Source organism: Psammomys obesus, unplaced genomic scaffold (assembly GCF_907164565.1).
Source record: "Psammomys obesus unplaced genomic scaffold, mPsaObe1.curated_primary_1811, whole genome shotgun sequence".
NCBI classification, from domain to species: domain Eukaryota; kingdom Metazoa; phylum Chordata; class Mammalia; order Rodentia; family Muridae; genus Psammomys; species Psammomys obesus.
The window spans coordinates 2,369,249-2,388,002 of record NW_026590699.1 but is presented as its reverse complement, the minus strand read 5'-3'; the positions used below and the strand labels follow the sequence as shown (position 1 = coordinate 2,388,002).

At 40.2% G+C, this 18,754-nt stretch overlaps 1 protein-coding gene and 1 pseudogene across 1 annotated transcript in view; one reads left to right on the top strand and one right to left on the bottom strand.

Annotated features, from left to right (window-relative positions):
* Positions 1 to 18,754, bottom strand: part of Csmd1 (CUB and Sushi multiple domains 1) — a 1,555,059-nt gene that overhangs the window by 639,437 nt on the left and 896,868 nt on the right. The gene's annotated exons all lie outside the window — the stretch shown is intronic.
* On the top strand, positions 12,238 to 13,029 carry LOC129677784 (cyclin-dependent kinase 4-like; annotated as a pseudogene).

Here is an 18,754-nt window from a genome sequence, read left to right as displayed (position 1 = left end):
GCTGCACCATCCTCCCAGGGCCCGAATCTGCTAGACGCCATACTAGCTCCGCAGGATCGCTATCACTGACGGTACGGCCCGCCCAATACCACAGGGACAGAGAATACGCTATATACTCACCAAAACCAGACAGAAACGCCATACAAGCTAGACACACCAGGCGCTGGGCCTCCGAAGCTTGGAGAGCACAGTAAAGAGACCCCAGGACTTCCCAGAAAGCATCTGGACTAGCAACCCAGTCTCCAGTTACAGCGGGACTTTCTAACCTGGCGGCGGAGCAGCACTGAGCTGGCGGGGCACATCAGCCCTCCAGTTTAAGACTAACCAGGGCCAAACCAGAGAACAGAAAGGCTGGTTACCCCGATTCCCACTGACGTGACCACCCTGAAATCTCCAGCTGCAGCAAGACCTCATAACCTGGCAGTGACAGCAGCACGGAACTGGCGGAGCACATCAAAGAAGCAGGGCCAAACCAGAGAGCAGACAGCCCAGATACGCCGATCTCTGCCAAGTGTCCTGCCTGTAAGTGAGTGCACCCTTGAGAATCTGCAGCTCCACTGATCCTGGCTTCTTCTAAAACAGAAGCCAGACATCGAACCCCCTCCCACCCATATACCCACTTTGGGAAACAGAGGGGCACTTGGAACATTGAAGTTCCTGCTCTGTGGGTCTAATTGAGGAGTTAAGGCAGTTAATGCCAGAAATTGCGCTGCGATCATCACTAGCGCCTGCGACATATACATTGCAGAGCCCCTCCCACACACTCAAGGGTTCAACATTAGCCATCACTCTGTCCCTTGAGACACACGCCCACACCCACTTACACACACACACACACATATACACACACACACGCACGCACGCTTGCATTTGCCTCTGTTTGCGCCTGCGTACTTTACTCCCACAGGTACAGCTAGTCCTCAGCATACGCTAAGGACACGGGACCTCTCTCAACTTCCTGAAGAATTCTCCAGACTCGAGAGAGAGACAGTACCAGTCTGATCGGCTGAATCCAAAAACAAACAGGGAAGGTCTCAGATAAGCCAATGGCCAGGGGTAGGCGAAAGAACATTTCCAACATAAATCAGGACATCATGACTTCACCAGCAAACCCCAAAATCGATGGATATTCCAATTCATCAGAAGCACAGGAAAATGACCTTAAAGCCATGCTTGCTCAATTATTTGAGGCTCATAAGGAGGAAATGAACAAATCTTTCAAAGAGATGGCCAGTCAATTGGAGGTAAAGAAAGAAGAAATAGACAAAACCCTTAAAGAAACACAGGCAAACATAGCCAAACAAATAGAGGCACAAGTAGAGAAGAAATTAGTGGCATACAAAAAGGAAATGAACAAAGAAATAGAGTCCATCGTAGAGAGACAGGAATCCAAATTCAAACACATAAAAGAAATGGTGCAAGGCATGAAAACAGAATTAGAATCAATAAAGAAAACACAAAGTGAGAAAACTCTTGAGCTGGAGAACTTGGAGAAAAGATCAGGAACCACAAAAGTAAGCATCACCAACAGAATACAAGAGATGGAAGAGAGAATCTCTGGAGCTGAAGACACACTTGCAGAAATTGATACTTCTCTCAAAGAAAAAGTAAAATCAGAAAAATTCCAATCACAAAATATCCAAGAAATCAAGGATGCTATGAAAAGACAAAATCTAAGAATAATAGGAATTGATGAAAAAGAAGACTCCAGGCTCCAAGGTCCAGAAAATATTTTCAAAAAAATCATAGAAGAAAATTTTCCCAACTTAAAGAAAGAGATGTCCATAAATATACAAGAGGCCTACAGAACACCAAATAGACTAGACCAGAAAAGAAACACATCACGTCACATCATAGTCAAAACACTAAATCTACAGAACAAAGAAAAGATATTAAAAGCAGCAAGGGAAAAAGGCCAAGTAACATATGAAGGTAGACCTATCAGAATCACACCAGACTTCTCACCAGAAACTATGAAAGCCAGAAGGGCCTGGGCAAGCATCATGGAGACTCTAAGAGATCACAAATGTCAACCCAGACTACTATACCCTGCAAAGCTTTCAATCAACATAGATGGAGAAAACAAAATATTCCATGACAAAACTAAATTTACTCAATATCTATACAGCAAACCAACCCTACAGAAGATACTAGAAGGAAAACTCCAATCCAACGAAAACGAATTCACCCAAGAAAACAGGGCATACAGATAATGTCCCAACAAAAATGAAAAGAAAACAAGCAATGAAACAAGGTAAGATCATCGACTCCATTACACAAGGAACTAACATGCATTGGTCAATATTATCTATCAATATTAATGGACTCAACTCACCAATAAAAAGACACAGGCTAACAGAATGGTTACGGAAACAGGACCCAACATTCTGTTGCATCCAAGAAACACACCTATGCAACAAAGATAAACACTACCTCAGAGTAAAGGGCTGGAAAAATGTTTTTCAAGCAAATGGTTCCAGAAAACAAGCTGGAGTAGCCATCCTAATATCTAATAAAATAGACTTTCAACCCAAGTTAATCAAAAAAGATAAGGAGGGCCACTATATTCTCATCAAAGGAAAAATCCAACAAGAGGACATCACAATTTTGAATATCTATGCCCCAAATACAAGAGCACCTACATTCGTAAATGAAACAATATTAAAGCTTAAATCATACATTGATCCTAATACCTTAATAGTGGGAGACTTCAACACCCCACTCTCATCAAGGGACAGATCAACCAGACAGACACCAAATAGGGAAATGAAAGCACTCACAGAATCCCTAAATCAAATGGACCTAATAGATGTCTACAGATCTTTTCACCCAAACTCAAAAGAGTACACCTTCTTTTCAGCACCGCATGGAACCTTCTCCAAAATAGACCATATAGTTGGTCACAAAGCAAGCCTCAACAGATACAAAAGGATTGAAATAATCCCTTGTATACTATCTGACCACCATGGACTAAAGCTGGACATCAACAACAACAGAAACAACAAAAAGCCGACACGCACATGGAAACTGAACAACTTACTACTCAATGACAGCTGGGTCAAGGAAGAAATAAAGAAAGAAATTAAAGACTTTCTAGAATTCAATGAAAATGAAGGCACAACATACCCAAATTTATGGGACACATTGAAAGCAGTGCTCAGAGGAAAATTTATAGCACTAAGTGCCTACAAGAAGAAATCTGTAACATCACATACAAACAACTTAATGGCCCAACTGAAAAACCTAGAAAAAAAAGAAGCAGATACACCCAAGAGGAGCAGACGGCTGGAAATAATCAAACTAAGGGCAGAAATCAATCAATTAGAAACAAATAAAATTATCCAAAGAATCAATGAAACAAAAAGCTGGTTCTTTGAGAAAATCAACAAGATAGACAAACCCTTAGCCAAACTAACTAAAAAGCAGAGAGAAACCATACAAATCAGCAAAATCAGAAAGGAAAATGGGGACATAACTACAGACACTGAGGAAATCCAAACGATTATTAGGTCATACTACAAAAGCCTATATGGCACAAAATTTGAAAATCTAAATGAAATGGATAACTTTCTTGACAGATTCCATCTACCAAAATTAAGTCAAGATCAGGTAGAAAGACTGAATAGTCCTATATCTCCCAAGGAAATAGAAGCAGTCATTAACAGTCTCCCCTCCAAAAAAAGCCCTGGACCAGATGGCTTCAGCGCAGAATTCTACAAGACCTTCAAAGAAGTACTAACACCAATTCTCCACAAACTATTCCATAAAATAGAAACAGAAGGAACACTACCAAACTCATTCTATGAAGCCACAGTCACTTTGATACCTAAACCACACAAAGATCCAACAAAAAAAGAGAACTTCAGACCTATCTCTCTTATGAACATTGATGCAAAAATACTCAATAAAATACTTGCAAACCGAATCCAAGAACACATCAAAGATATCATCCACCATGACCAAGTAGGCTTCATCCCAGGAATGCAAGGGTGGTTCAACATACGGAAATCCATCAATGTAATCCACCACATAAACAAAATGAAGGAGAAAAACCACATGATCATCTCCTTAGATGCTGAAAAAGCATTTGACAAAGTCCAGCACCCATTTATGTTTAAAGTCTTGGAGAGATCAGGGATACAAGGCACATACCTAAAGATAGTAAAGGCAATATACAGCAAGCCTATAGCCAACATCAAACTCAATGGAGAGAAACTTAAATCAATCCCACTGAAATCAGGGACAAGACAAGGCTGCCCACTCTCTCCATATCTCTTTAACATTGTACTTGAAGTCCTAGCCAGAGCAATAAGACAACTAAAGGAGATCAAGGGGATACAAATCGGAAAGGAAGAGGTCAAAGTGTCACTATTTGCAGATGATATGATAGTATACATGAGCGACCCCAAAGATTCAACCAGAGAACTTCTTCAGCTGATAAACACCTTCAGCAAAGTGGCAGGATACAAAATCAACTCAAAAAAATCAGAGGCCCTCTTGTATACCAAAGACAAAAAGGCTGAGAAAGAAATTAGGGAAACAACACCCTTCACAATAGCCACTAACAACATAAAGTACCTTGGTGTGACTCTAACCAAGCAAGTGAAAGACCTATTTGAGAAAAACTTCAAGTCTTTGAAGAAAGAAATTGAAGAAGATCTCAGAAGATGGAAAGATCTCCCGTGCTCATGGATTGGTAGGATTAACATTGTGAAAATGGCCATCCTGCCAAAAGCAATCTACAGATTCAATGCAATTCCCATCAAAATACCAACTCAATTCTTTACAGACCTTGAAAAAAAGATTCTCAGCTTCATATGGAGAAACAAAAAACCCAGAATCTCCAAAACGATCCTGTACAACAACAGATCATCTGGAGGTATCTCCATTCCCGATCTCAAGCTGTACTACAGGGCAACAGTAATAAAAACTGCATGGTATTGGCATAGAAACAGAAAGGAGGATCAATGGAATCGCATAGAAGACCCAGAAATAAACCCACACACCTATGAATTCTCAATATTTGACAAAGAAGCCAAATCCATTCAATGGAAAAAAGACAGCATCTTCAACAAATGGTGCTGGACCAACTGGATGTCTACATGCAGAAAAATGAAAATAGATCCATATCTATCACCCTGCACAAAACTAAAGTCCAAGTGGATCAAGGACCTCAACATAAAACCAGATACTCTAAATCAGCTGGAAAAAAAAGTGGGAAACAGCCTAGAATTCATTGGCACAGGAGACAACTTCCTGAACAGAACACCAACAGCACAGGCTCTAAGAGCAACAATCAATAAATGGGACCTCATGAAACTGAAAAGCTTCTGTAAAGCAAAAGACACTGTCATCAAAACAAATAGACAGCCTACAGACTGGGAAAGAATCTTCACCAACCCTTTATCTGACAGAGGGCTAATATCAAGTATATATAAAGAACTAAAGAAGCAGAAAAGCAACAAACCAAGTAATCTACTTAAAAAATGGGGAACAGAGCTAAACAGAGAATTCTCGAAAGAGGAACGTCGAATGGCAGAGAAACACTTAAAGAAATGCTCAACCTCATTAGCCATTAGGGAAATGCAAATCAAAACGACCCTGAGATATCACCTTACACCCATCAGAATGGCCAAGATGAAAAACTCAAGTGATAGCACATGCTGGAGAGGTTGTGGAGAAAAGGGAACCCTCCTCCATTGCTGGTGGGAATGTAAACTGGTTCAACCACTCTGGAAGTCAATCTGGCGCTTTCTCAGACAACTAGGAGTAGTGCTACCTCAAGACCCAGCTATACCACTCCTAGGTATATACCCAAAATTTGCTCAAGTACACAACAAGGACATTTGTTCAACCATGTTCATAGCAGCTTTATTTGTAATAGCCAGAACTTGGAAACAACCCAGATGTCCATCAACGGAGGAATGGATACAGAAACTGTGGTATTTTTACACAATGGAATACTACTCAGCAATCAAAAAGGAAGAAATCATGAAATTTGCAGGCAAGTGGTGGGATCTAGAAAAGATCATTCTGAGTGAAGTATCCCAGAAGGAGAAAGACAAACTTGGTATATACTCGCTTATATAGACCTACAAGACATGATAAACATAATGAAATCTACACACCTAAAGAAGATAATCAAGAAAGTGGACACAGGCGAAGGTGATTAATCCTCATTTAGAAAGACAAATGGGATGTGCATTGAACTTATGACAGGAGTCTATCACAAAAGGCATCTGAAAGACTCTACCTAGCAGTGTTTCAAAGCAGACACTAAGACTCATAACCAAACCCTCGGCAGAGTGCAGGGAATCATATGAAAGAAGGGAAGTTAGTATGATATGGAAAGGATAGGAGCTCCACAAGGACCAAATATATCTGGGCACAGGGTCTTTTCTGAGACTGACACTCAACCAAGGACCATCTATGGATATAACCTAGAACTTCTGCTCGGATGTGGCCTGTGGTAGCTCAGTAACCAAGTAGTTTTCCAAAGTAAGGGGAACACGGACTATTTCTAATAGGATCTCAAGGGCAGGCTGTTTGACCCCCACCCCAGGGGAGGAGCAGTCTGTTAGGCCACAGAGGAGGACTTTGCAGCCAGCCCTGAAGATACCTGATAAAACAGGGTCAGATGAAAGGGGAGGAGGTCCTCCCCTATCAGGGGACTTGGAAAGGGGCAGGGAGGAGACCAGGGAGGGAGTGTGGGGTTGGGGAGGGAATGAGGGAGCAGGATACAGCTGGGACACAGAGTTAACAAAATGTAACTAAAAAGAAAAATAAAAAAAAAAAATTAAAAAAAAAATACAAAGCTGGGAAAGACACTGCTCTTAGCTTCTGCTCCTCCAGGACTGACCTGGAAGTGCTTGGATGTGGCATTCAGGTCCCCCCATTTACCTCCTCTTGGGCTTATCAACACTGTGAAAGCTGGCCTGTGTGACACACACAAGAGTCGTGGCACTGCCATGACAGTGGCCTGAGCTGAATTCAGATTCTATGAGGAAACGTCTGAAAAATCGTCTAAGACCGGCTATTACCGTATAAAGGCTTGCAGTGTGGAGGGCTGAGATTTATTTTAGTCTCCACTCTGCAGACTAGAGAATGCAGCACTCAGGGTCCAAGTTTACTCTGTCTTTTTCTGCTTATTTTTTTTTTCAAAATGAGCCCATGAAAAATTTAAAATCTCTGCTAGCAAAGGATATGCATAGAATAGAAATGCATCTGCTGCTGAAAGTTTAAAAAAAGAAGAAGAAAGAGAAAGAAAAAAGTGGTGTTCAGAATGTAGTTCTCAGAAGTGCACACACACACACACACACACACACACACACACACATGAGCTCTGTATCATCTCTAGGGAGGAGGTGACACACACCTGCCATGTGTCAAGAAAACCCGCCGCTGCTATCTTCCTTTAAAGAGGGCAGGCTCTCTGTAGTTGAACTCCTACCACCAATATTCAGGAAGTATCAAAACATTAAAAGTGTTGCTCAGCTTTCAATTGGGAGAAGTTTGCAAAATTCATTAAGTGTCTCAGCTTCACCTTGCTGTCTTCCACAATGACTGAGTGCTTCCTCCATCACGTTATCTCTGTAATGCTGTTAACTACAGCCTGAGCAGAGAGCCCATGAGTGACGCGCCCGGTGCCATGTGCAGGAGGGCAGTGCACCTGTGTCCTGCTTCTTATGCTGGCATGTCTAAAGGTTAGCTAAATGCAAACAAAGCCATGCGTGCTTTCACAGTGGCACTGCTGTGATCCCCAGAGAGCCAGGTAAGGGGTTCCCTCTCCTGCCCCAGCCAACTTGGTATTCTCAACCAGACTGGTCGTTTTTCTGAACTCTTTATTTTATTATTAAATGAATGATTCATTTTAAAAATTTTAACTATGTGTATGTATGTGAGTCTCTTTGTGGTTATGTGGCCCAACATGCAGGTGCCTGCAAAAGCCAGAAGAGGTTATTAAAGACACTGGAACTAGAGTTTCAGGTGGTTGTATGTCTGTGACGTGGGTGCTCAGGACTGAAATTCAGTCCTCCAGAAGAGCAGTACATGCTCAAAACCATTGAGCCACCTCTCCAGCCACAGTTTAACTTTAATTTTAAATCAGAATACTGTTCCTTGGCTATTACAAAACTCCTTGTTTAAAAATGATATGGTCTCCTCCATCTATACTTTACAAATGCAACAATTTTAAAGTACTTCTTTGAAGTACTTAATCATGCCACATTTGTAAACTGTAAGGTTTTGTTTATCATTCCAAATACAGACCCACATTTTTCTCTTGCACTTATTTATTTTCTTTACTTTTTACTCTTTGTTTATTTTTGAAGCAAAATTCTTCTAAGATAAGAAACATTTTTTTTTTTTTAAGAGCAAGCTAGGAACAGTATGAATGTTTTCAAGGGTCTGAGATTTCAAGTGCTTCAAGGAAATGGAGATTCAAGGACCTTGAACACTACAGATTGATGGCTATGTTTCAAGAGGAAACAGAAATAGCACTTAGGCATTGACAGTGCCTGCCTTCTGGAATGGATTCTGCTTCTAATTTCCCATCTGATCCATGTTAGAAAGCACACCCTTCCATTAAAGGTAACGGAGCCTAATATGGACCTTGCAGACAAAAAGAGAAGGATGCATGTGGAGAAATTAAAAGGCATCCCATTCCATCTAAAGTATATGAAAAGTGCTTCAGTGTTTTTTCTACATAAATCAATTTATAATGTTAAAAAGCTCTTCTGGATGACTGGGGAGATTATGCAATGCTTTATGTTTAAAGGTCCATTAATTAAATCAATCCACAAATGAAAGCATTTGGAATTTGGTAAGTATTTATGTAAACTTTCTTATAATTTTAAAACACCTTCCCACTGGAGGAGGGGAGGGTTATCACATGGCCATTTTCTTTTTTCTTTTCTGCCTTAACGTTTTAGGGAAATGGCTATAATTTATCAGAACTTTCAATCAAGGATGCTTTGTCCATTCTGGAATTCAAACCTTGTAATACCTGTTGATAACAGCTTCATTTATCATTATAGTCTGTTTCTATTTATTTCCCTTGTTTTGGATTTCTGATTTCTGTGTGTAGAATTCTCTGAGACTCAGAGCAATTTTATTCACAACACCCAAGCACCATTTAAAGCAATTAATGATATGTAAATTCTTTATGCCATGCTTTATATTAAAAATACTACTTTTTACTGATTACTCATACTATTTTTTTCTGTTATAGTAAAACCTGTCATTCACATTCAGAATGGCTTCGGTAATGGGCTTCTCATATACCTTCCTTGTGGTGATTTCTTCAGTTTTCACCAATATGATCAGCTGAGAGGCAGCTGCTCAAAAATAACATGGTGGCATTGTGGGATAATGGTGGCTGTGGGGGACAATTTTCAAGAAAACAGACCCTGTGGGGCAGCTTTCCTTGCATTGCTCCACCTAGATATGTGTGCAGTCTCTATGTAGCCCGAGAGGGCCCTTTAAAGCAGTATTCTTTGATTTCCTCTGTGTTTCAAGTGATTCATGGACTATATTGAGAACACATAGAGCCTGAAATTTTCATTATAAATTTAAGATATCTAAGCTCAAATGTCCTCAGGGCACCTAACCTTGAACATCACAATGTAGCGGCACAGTGGTGTCTCACGTTGTCCCTGCTGTGGCTATTGCATCCAGACATTGATGCTCATAGTCCCTGCATAGCATTCCAGTCAGGATCATAGGTATGTGGGAGAGACAAAAAAGGTCAACACTTAAAATGTAGTTTCTGCTGTGTGTGTCAGTCTGCCACTGTACCATTGCAGACAAAACAAAACAACAATAATAACAACAACAAAACAACAAAACCCAAAAGCCTAAAACCAAGCCATCAACTACAACTAAAAGGGAAACCAGACACTTTTCTGTTTTGGACTGCTCTTCATGTGTCCAGTGTGCCACCCTCATACCCGTGTGCATGCCCATCCATGAGTGGCTGCTATATGTCTACAGACTGCTGTCTCCTCTGGTAACACTTTTCCCTGCACGTCTCAGGTGCTGCATCACTGTGGCCAGGGTGGGCACCGATACTGACCATAAGTACAATCTATCAGTGGCACACGTAGGGATACCCAAGACGTATTCTGGATGCCAAGGAGCCACCGGGAGCTTTCTAAACTGGCAATAACTGGAGTGGGTTTCCATGTGTCCTCACTGGGATGTCACAGGGGAAGCTTCTCCTTGCTCTCCTGAGAGGCTCTCTGTGGGTATCTCCCAGGCAGATTTAAAGGCCACATTTACTATACAACTTTTAGAGAAATTTGTGGTTCTGAGAGTCTCATTAATAAACTGTCAAGCCCAAGATTAGCTCAGGTACACCTGGACGTGGAATGATTCCAGGGTTCTTGGGGAAGTATTGCTTGGCAGGGCTCTCTCTCCCCTTAGCTGACTGGGCTGCATGTTCTGGCTCCTGGTAGAGTCCATTCTTTCTGCTGTTGAACTTGGGTTCAACAATGATCCACTCCTGCTCCTAGATGAGATGGTGTTTTCCCTGTTGTCAATGTGGGCTCCACTTGGGTTAGGAAGTCTTTGAAGCCCGCACAGTGTCTTCTACATTTCTCTCAGAGTTGTTTTTTTTTTCCTCATTGTTTATTGTTTGTTATTTTTCCTTGTGATTTTCAAGGTATCTTTTCTTTAATTTTACTATGATAAACTGCCTTATATTTCACATGTTTTTCACTCTGAATCTGAAACATTTGAAGCTTCTGTCCTTAACACCATTGATTGCCTGGATTATTACAGGTTTTCTTTCCCCTCCTGATTTACCTTTCAAGCCTGCCTTAAGACACCTTGTTCACTCATCTGTTAGATTCCCTGCTCTCACTGTACAGCACGGAACTCCGCAGTCCACTGAAGTCTGCAATAAGGGCAGTTTGCCAATGTGATGTGGGATCCACTTTCTCATCCTGACCATAAGCCACCTTTGACCCTGATAGAACCCTGAGTATATGAAAACCTAGATATTTCCTCAAGAGACAAAGTTTCTCTGAGCAAACTTAATATCTTCCTGTCAGGTTACAGGATTTTAGGGAAACATAAGCACAGACCACCACCATATATACTGATGACTTCATGCTAGACATTTCTAGCCTAGTAGAGAGAGAATAGAATGGAATGATCCAGAGAAGAACTGAGATGGAAGCTGAACCACTGAGACAATGCCTAGGCAGTTCATGTGCAGTAAATGATCACTATGAGTATTCGCTACGTGCAAAATAAGTCCCTTCAGCAACTCTAATTCGATTATATTAAAAATTATTTTCTAGACTTAATCCAGTATATTTCCAAGACGAAACAAAATTTGGTTAAAAAAAAAACCTGTATTTTAAACTGTCATAAACTATTTTAAAAATCTGACTACCTAAGCATTTAATTCATTCTTAATATTCATTAAGTGGTTTCATAAAGCCAATTAAGATGATGAAGTTTAAATATTGAGTATTTTAAGCAACCCGTTTAGAGTAGCTAGGGTCCCTTCGGGAATCAGTACCCAGCCTGAACATCAAGGCAGGCAGGAACGTTTAGGAGAGAGCATTTCAAGAGAGACTATAAACTGCATTGTGTCCTTGGTTACCTTAGAAGTCTCTCTGTCCTTGGCATCAGGCTGGCTTGATATTCAACACACAACTGGAAATATAGACACTGAAGAAACGATGTGATCACTTCAGCTTTACAGTCTATGGCCAGAGAAAATATCACTCGACTATTCCCGAGATTGGCAAGAGGAGAATTTATTTAACCCTCATATAAAGCCTTTTCAAGGATGGATGGGACTTTCCTGCAGGAGCAGAAAGGAAGATTACATGCATCCTTCATCTCTCTCCTGGGCCCCAAGCTAGAGCTATATTAAGCCACTGGAAGGTGGAAGAAAGTTGTAGTGGCATGCACCCTGCTCTAGAATGACAACTTAGGTCCCTGAATGACATGAATGCTACCTGAGGAGATGTCTCCTTGAGACCCAATGCTGAACTGAAGAAACAAGATTCAAGTGCTGTAGAGACAGAGACATTTAAAAACAACATAGTTTGTCTATGGTCTGGCCCATAGCATTTAGCTGCCTGGGACCTATCCTCAATGCTACCGGAACCTGATGAAAAGCTTAAGGAGATCCTCTGCTCTGAAAATGACTGCTTCTCAAACAGTGGCTAATTTGGTGTCAGTACTTATGGAATGACTTGTAAGGCCTGAGGTTCCTACAATGGCCACTGTGTAGCTCTCAAGAGTGTGAGAGTTCCTAATGGAAGAGATGCTGGAAGGGACCTTCTCATAAACAGTTCACAAGTTAACCTTACTGAGGGGGCTGGAGGCTTTGACCTTCCTAGTGTTGTCCAGCTAATGGATGCCTGTACTACTTGCTGAACTGACTGAGAAATTACAGTCATATTAGTGTTCAAGAATATAGACAAGGACCTAACGATGTATCTGGCAAGACACCTCAGGCTTGCCAGTTGTGACCATCAAGGATCCAATACATAAGTTTCTAAGCAGCCTAGATTTCTTCTTACAAAATTGCATTGTTCACCAAGACCTGAAGCTAGAGAACATTCTGGTGACAAGGGAAAAGTCAAGCTGTCTGAATTTGGCCTAGCCAGATTCCACAGCTACCAGATGGCCCCTACACCTGTGCTGTTATACTCTGTTACTATGTTCCTGAAGTTCTTTTGCAGTCTACATATGCCATACCTGTGGACATGTGGACTGTTGTTTGTACCTTTGCATTGATGTTTCACTAAAAACATCCCTTCCCTGGAAACTCTGAAGCTGACCAGATGGGCAAAATCTTTGACCTCATTGGATTGTCTCCCAAGATAAGTGACCTCAGAATGTATCTCTACCCACAGAGGGGGCCTCAGTCAGTGTGGTCAGTGGTCCCTGAGATGGAGGAGTCTGAAGCTGCTGGAAATACTGCCTTTTAACCCACATCAGCAAATAGCTGCCTTCTGAGATCTGCAGCACTCTTACCTCCACAAGGAAGAAAATGACCCAGAGTGATAAATGAAGTGGCTGCCTTTTCCTGATTCTGGACACTCGAGTGGAGAGAATGCCACTGAAAAGGCAACCTCTGCCTTCCTCTCAGGCTGTGGAGACTCCTCCAGTTTTTTAGAGAGGGAATAATTTAAGCCTTAAATGGCATTCATCTCTACTCCTTATGAAGCTTACCCCTTTGCTCTTCCAATTTCTCTATACTAAAGGGTGATTATATCTTGTCTTCTTCCTTCCCTGCTTTATATAAAGATCCTTTTTAATATAGGAAAGTAAACAATACCATACCACCACCACCAACAAACAACAAACAACACAGTTTGCCCCCAAAATAACACATACTAATATTTGAAATGACTGACAAAATAGATATTATAGGACATCTGGAAATTTCCATGGGCTATGAGAAAATTTTATACTCACAAGGACCTGCCTTTGACATAATAGTCAGGGTGAAGAGCATATACCTAGCCTAGCCCTCACCCTTACACAGACTCTTGTCAGTTTTCATTGCCTATGAAGTCTATAGTTTGGGACAGCAAAGATAGAGGCAATGAAAACATTGTTTTCTCTTCTCTTATCTTAGGAAATTTTATTCTCAGGAGCATCATTCTATCTGTAGATGATTCGCTTTTATTTTCCTACCAGTTGAAAACTGACCAAATGGATATTCAATTTTTCAAACCCTATGGATATTTACTACTAGGTATTCATTATTGCCATTTGATAGATGTTACTATTAGCAGTTGCTCTTTTGCCTGCCCCTCTCAAATCTTCTTCCTTTTCTTTGCCTTTATAACTCTCTTTCCTCTTATTCTCTTTCTCTCTGTATGTCTGCCTCTCTCTTCCTATCCTTTTGTCTTATTCATATAAGTCTCTTTATTGGATTGCCACAGTATACAGAATAAAATCCAGAGCCATTAGGCCTGCTGAGCTTGGCATGATCTGTTTGCAGACTTCTGTGTGTAAGTGCATATACATGTATGTATGTTTAAACCTTTAATTCTTTCCTTGATGTTTCCTGAATTTTTATTCGTTCTTTGACAATTTCATAATCATATACAATGCCATTTTATCATATAAATTCTCCTTTCTATGCCTTCAGGAATCCTTTAACCATCTCTTCATGACTTCTTGCCCTTTGTACATAATTCGCTGATCTTTTAATTTGATGTTTACATGTCTTGAAAGCCTACTGGATTCTTCAACATCTGATGTCCTGATTAGGAAATAACAGTTATTTATATACGCACGTATTAACTACTGTGATTTGGAAAAGTCACAGAATTTCTACCTCAGATAGCAATTAGCTGCCATTGTCAGTATTGGGTACCAGGTACTACAGGGCAGAGTCATACAGGTTAGTGTTATGTCAGTAATCATGGCAGCAGTAAGCAAGCAAAAGTGTATCAAGAGATGTATAGAGAAGGGACAGCTGGAGGAAGAGCAGAGAAGGCATAATATTGTCAGCTCTCCTGACTATCTAGGAAGCTGTAAAGCCACAATTCAAGTGTAGAACGAATCTCTTGTATATTGTATGAATGCAACATCTGCCAATTAAAAAAAATAAAAAATAAAAAACACAACTTATGGGCTATGGCTGAGATAGGAAATAGATGTGACACCTGACAGGGAGAAGAGATTCTGGGATAGGGTCATGAATGTGAGATTCAGCCAGCAAGAGGTGAAGAGGATGGATACATGGTGTCTGAGCTCAGGTAACTGGCCATGTGGTAGAATGTAGATTTAGAATAAATTGATTATTTTAAGTTATGAGCTAGTCAAAGAAGAGCCTAGCTATATAGCCTAGGTGTTTGTATATATTTAATGAGTCTCATGAGTCATTACTCTGGGAGGTAAGGGATGGGAGAAAAAAAAGAAAACCTCTTTCAACATTAGGGTAAGAAAGTAATCAGTCTAGAGGTCCAGAGGCTCTCATCCAAACAAAGAAAGATGGGACACTCATGTATCCAAGTTTGGGAGTAAGAAAAGTACTAACAAAGAGCAACCCTGATCTTACCTAACTTTGAGAAGGGTCACAGGACTTGCCATTCTTGAAGGTAAATGGAATGGTCACTGGACTTTAACAGTTATGACTATTTTTAAATTTTTGAGCTTCTTGATATGATTTCACTTGAAAAAAAGATAACAAAAATGTTTGGAAGTCAGCAGTCTATGGCAATGGTTGTCAAATTAGGAGTAGTCACACCTTTGGGGGTGTGACATTTCAAATATTTACGTTAGGATTCATAATAGTAACAAAAGTCTAGTTACGAATTGGCGACAAAATGATTTTATGGTTAGGGATCATTACAACATAAGGAATTATATTAAAGGATCACAGCATTAAGGCTTTTGAAAATCACTGGTCTTGTGTGAAGTGTTTTGTGGTTTTTGCTGGACATGGACAAAAAAACAGAATGAATTCATGTACTATAAGAAAAAATAAATTAACTGTTTCCATAAGAAAGTAAACAGGGGACTTCCTATATGTTATGAACATACAGTATGTTTCATGTTTCTAGACTTGGACATATTGAGAACACTAGTAACAGCAATACAGTCAGAATTTAGAGCAATACGAAACTTCACAGACAACCCCCGCCAACAGTATAGGTTAATGTGAAGAGGATGGACACATGGGAAATTCATTTTCCCATAGTTTAGTCCAAAATCAAAGCTTCTACCACATGGGGCCTACCACAATACTTCTATGAGACTTTGACAGGTGACTTAGGGACCAATGAAGGAGGTGCAGGAGTTTGATCTCTTTCCATGTTCTTAGACATGGAGGCAGAAATACCAACTACTATAATTTCCTGATACCTCTGAGGAAGGGGGTCTTGGCTTTATAATTTAGATCATTAGTGAAAAAAAAGAATCATTTCCCAATTTCTACAATATTTCTACCACCCACAATATTCAGCCTTCATGCTGCCATCAAGCTACACACATAAACCTTGGCTCAGTCCTTCAGCACAATACATGATGGGCAAAACTGGCCTGTTATTTTCAAGGAAATACTAACAAGGTCTGTGATCCTCCATAATTAAAATTTTTGGGGCATTGTTCTTACATCACATGGGAGGATGTTGGAGAAGCCTGTAAAAATCTAGAAGTTCAGGGTTGGGTCTGTTTTAATGTCTCCAGTTTCCCTTTCTACTGTTCTTTCAGCCCTGTTTACTCACAGCCTTCACTTACCATAGCAAGAACCCTGTTGTTTGTCTGAATGTTTGGTTCTCTCCACAGCTGTGTGGGTGCCAGCACTACCCTTCTTATAGTTTTCTTGCCCAGAGCATCAGAGGAAGGTGTTTTTTCCCTGAAAACATAGGCTATCAGTGAATTGGAAGTCTGACCTGCAGACAGCGGCTTCCTGTACCCCAGGTACCTGCAGCCTTTCACATCTCTTTGGCATCTTTTACTATCCACTCTTGCTAAGAATGCAACTTCTTTGAGAATGAAAACTATCATTTTTTTCTCTAGAGCTTAAAACAAAAACAAAAAAAAAAAAAACAATCATTGAATAAATATATATTGAATAAATGTGTTTGCTCTAATTTTAAATTTTTAATAACATCAGGCAAACAAGGCATGGACAATAATTAAGTGACAGAGCTTAACTTTAATATTTTATATGGTTCAAGACAGGAAACCACAGCCTGTTTAAGACACAGCTGGTCCTAGATGATTGTGTTCCTCTGCTTTATTGTCCTTTGTGTGCAGATTGCTGTAAAGACTGGATGGAGTGTCTAGAAGCCATTATCTGCTTTTAGACCTGTAGGTACTGCTACCTATAAGAATCTTCAGGTTAATTCTAAGAGATTTTGAACCAAATTTTGTGGCCAGCTTAGTGTCCAATGGTGAAACAGAGGGCAGAAAGATACTTGAATCTTTCTGAAGTTTCCAAAGATAGGAGTAGTTCTCCATGTCTCTGAGTCTCAGTAGAGGCATCATCAGTCACAATGACTATTTATGTCTTAGGCATCTGGGATTCAATAGTGGAGTGAGCCATTAAGAGAGGTGCATTTCAGGGATAACCTCACTTGGGGTCCTTAGTATTTTGGTTCTGTGTGTTAATATCATGAGTTTCTTCCTAATCATATATATATATATATTCAATATATATATTGAACAGCTTGCTTCCCTTTTACTGTTTTCTCATCATGCCTAAGCTCCAGAAAGGTGGCTTTATGAAGTCACTAAATGTAAATGCATGTTTAAATTGTCAAAAGCAAAAACAAAAAACAAAAAAGAATAAGTATATGTCAGTCAAATTTTAAAGCAGGTGTTCATGAAGGGCTATGCTAAGGAGGTGATTAAAATATCAGAGTATCTCACTGTCCCTTTAACAGAAATATCTTAGAACACTGTGGTGCATGCACACTCATGGCAAGCAGCTTGAGAATAAACAAAGTAAGTCAATTGTGTATTTTCTATTACTAAGAATGTTTCTTGCGTTGAGTACAGAGTCATTTGATGAACTATAGATTGAATGAAAAACTAGACTAGTGCCCAAAATTGGCAGAGAAAATGTATTTATATGTTTCAACAAAAATACAAGAATTTCTTCTATTACTTTAGGTTAAAATACTCGCATGCTGTATATTTGTATGTATATTTATGCCTGCGTGTAACATTTGTAACATGGAAACCTCAGTTTTTCAACTAAGGTGTGGCAGGGATAAAGCTCAGAAGTTCAGACTGTACTGTAGAATGTAGAATCAGGAGTTGAACTGAGCTTTTGAGGAGGTGTGACTTGTCTCATCCTAAAAAGAAAACACTACAGCAAGTCTGTAAATGCATGCAAAGCAGAAACAAGTATAATGAAACTTCAGTGGAATTTCAATTCCTTCCTTAAAAAGGTCTATATTTTAAGATTTTAAGTACCTCATGAGCTTGACTTTTAACTACTCCCAAAACAAGGAAAAACCTACTGAAAATAATCTGTCCTCAAAAATATTCTCTGATGTCTTCAACTGCTACCTTCCCTTTGTGGCTACCACAGAGAAGCAGGCTTTTCTTGAGTTGAGCAGCCTCAGTCAGACCCTGCCTCCTGGGATGGTAAAGACTGGCCACAGTGAAGCTTTTCCCAAAATAATTCTATTTAACTGACTTATTTAACGTGGGGAGAACAGGCCATTCCTCTTGTTAGTAGTACACTGTGTACCCCGTGCCCCCAACTAAATGATGGCCTACACTGCTGGCTCAGTCTTAAAACAATTGGCTGAGTATAGGCTGTATTTCAACATCACTGTTTTAACATATTTGCTTATTGCATTTCCACTGTTCACTGGTAGTAGCTTAACTTTTTGTGAATTTTGTACACGGGTACTGCCTTTGTATCATCTCCACCCCTCCCTCTTCAACTGAAGCTGCTCCCATGACCCCCACTCCCTTTCAAATTCATGACCTCTTTTTTTAAATCAAATATACACATACTACTGATTCCATTTAGTGTTGCTCATAGTGTTGGCCATGCATTTAGGCCTGACAATGACTGTCTATAGCTCTTCATCTGGCAGTAAGATTTCCCTATCCACATCAACAAGTCAGCTGGTATCCTATGCAGGTCTTGTTTAGGAGACCTAAACATTGCTGAGAAAAGCATGGTGGATTCATGGGTGCAGCAGCTTCCCTGTCAGGTCTAGAACACCTAGTCTAGCAGAGAGCAATATGTGGTGTGGTGGTTTAATAAAAATGTCCCCCATAGGCTCATAGATTTGCATACTCGGTC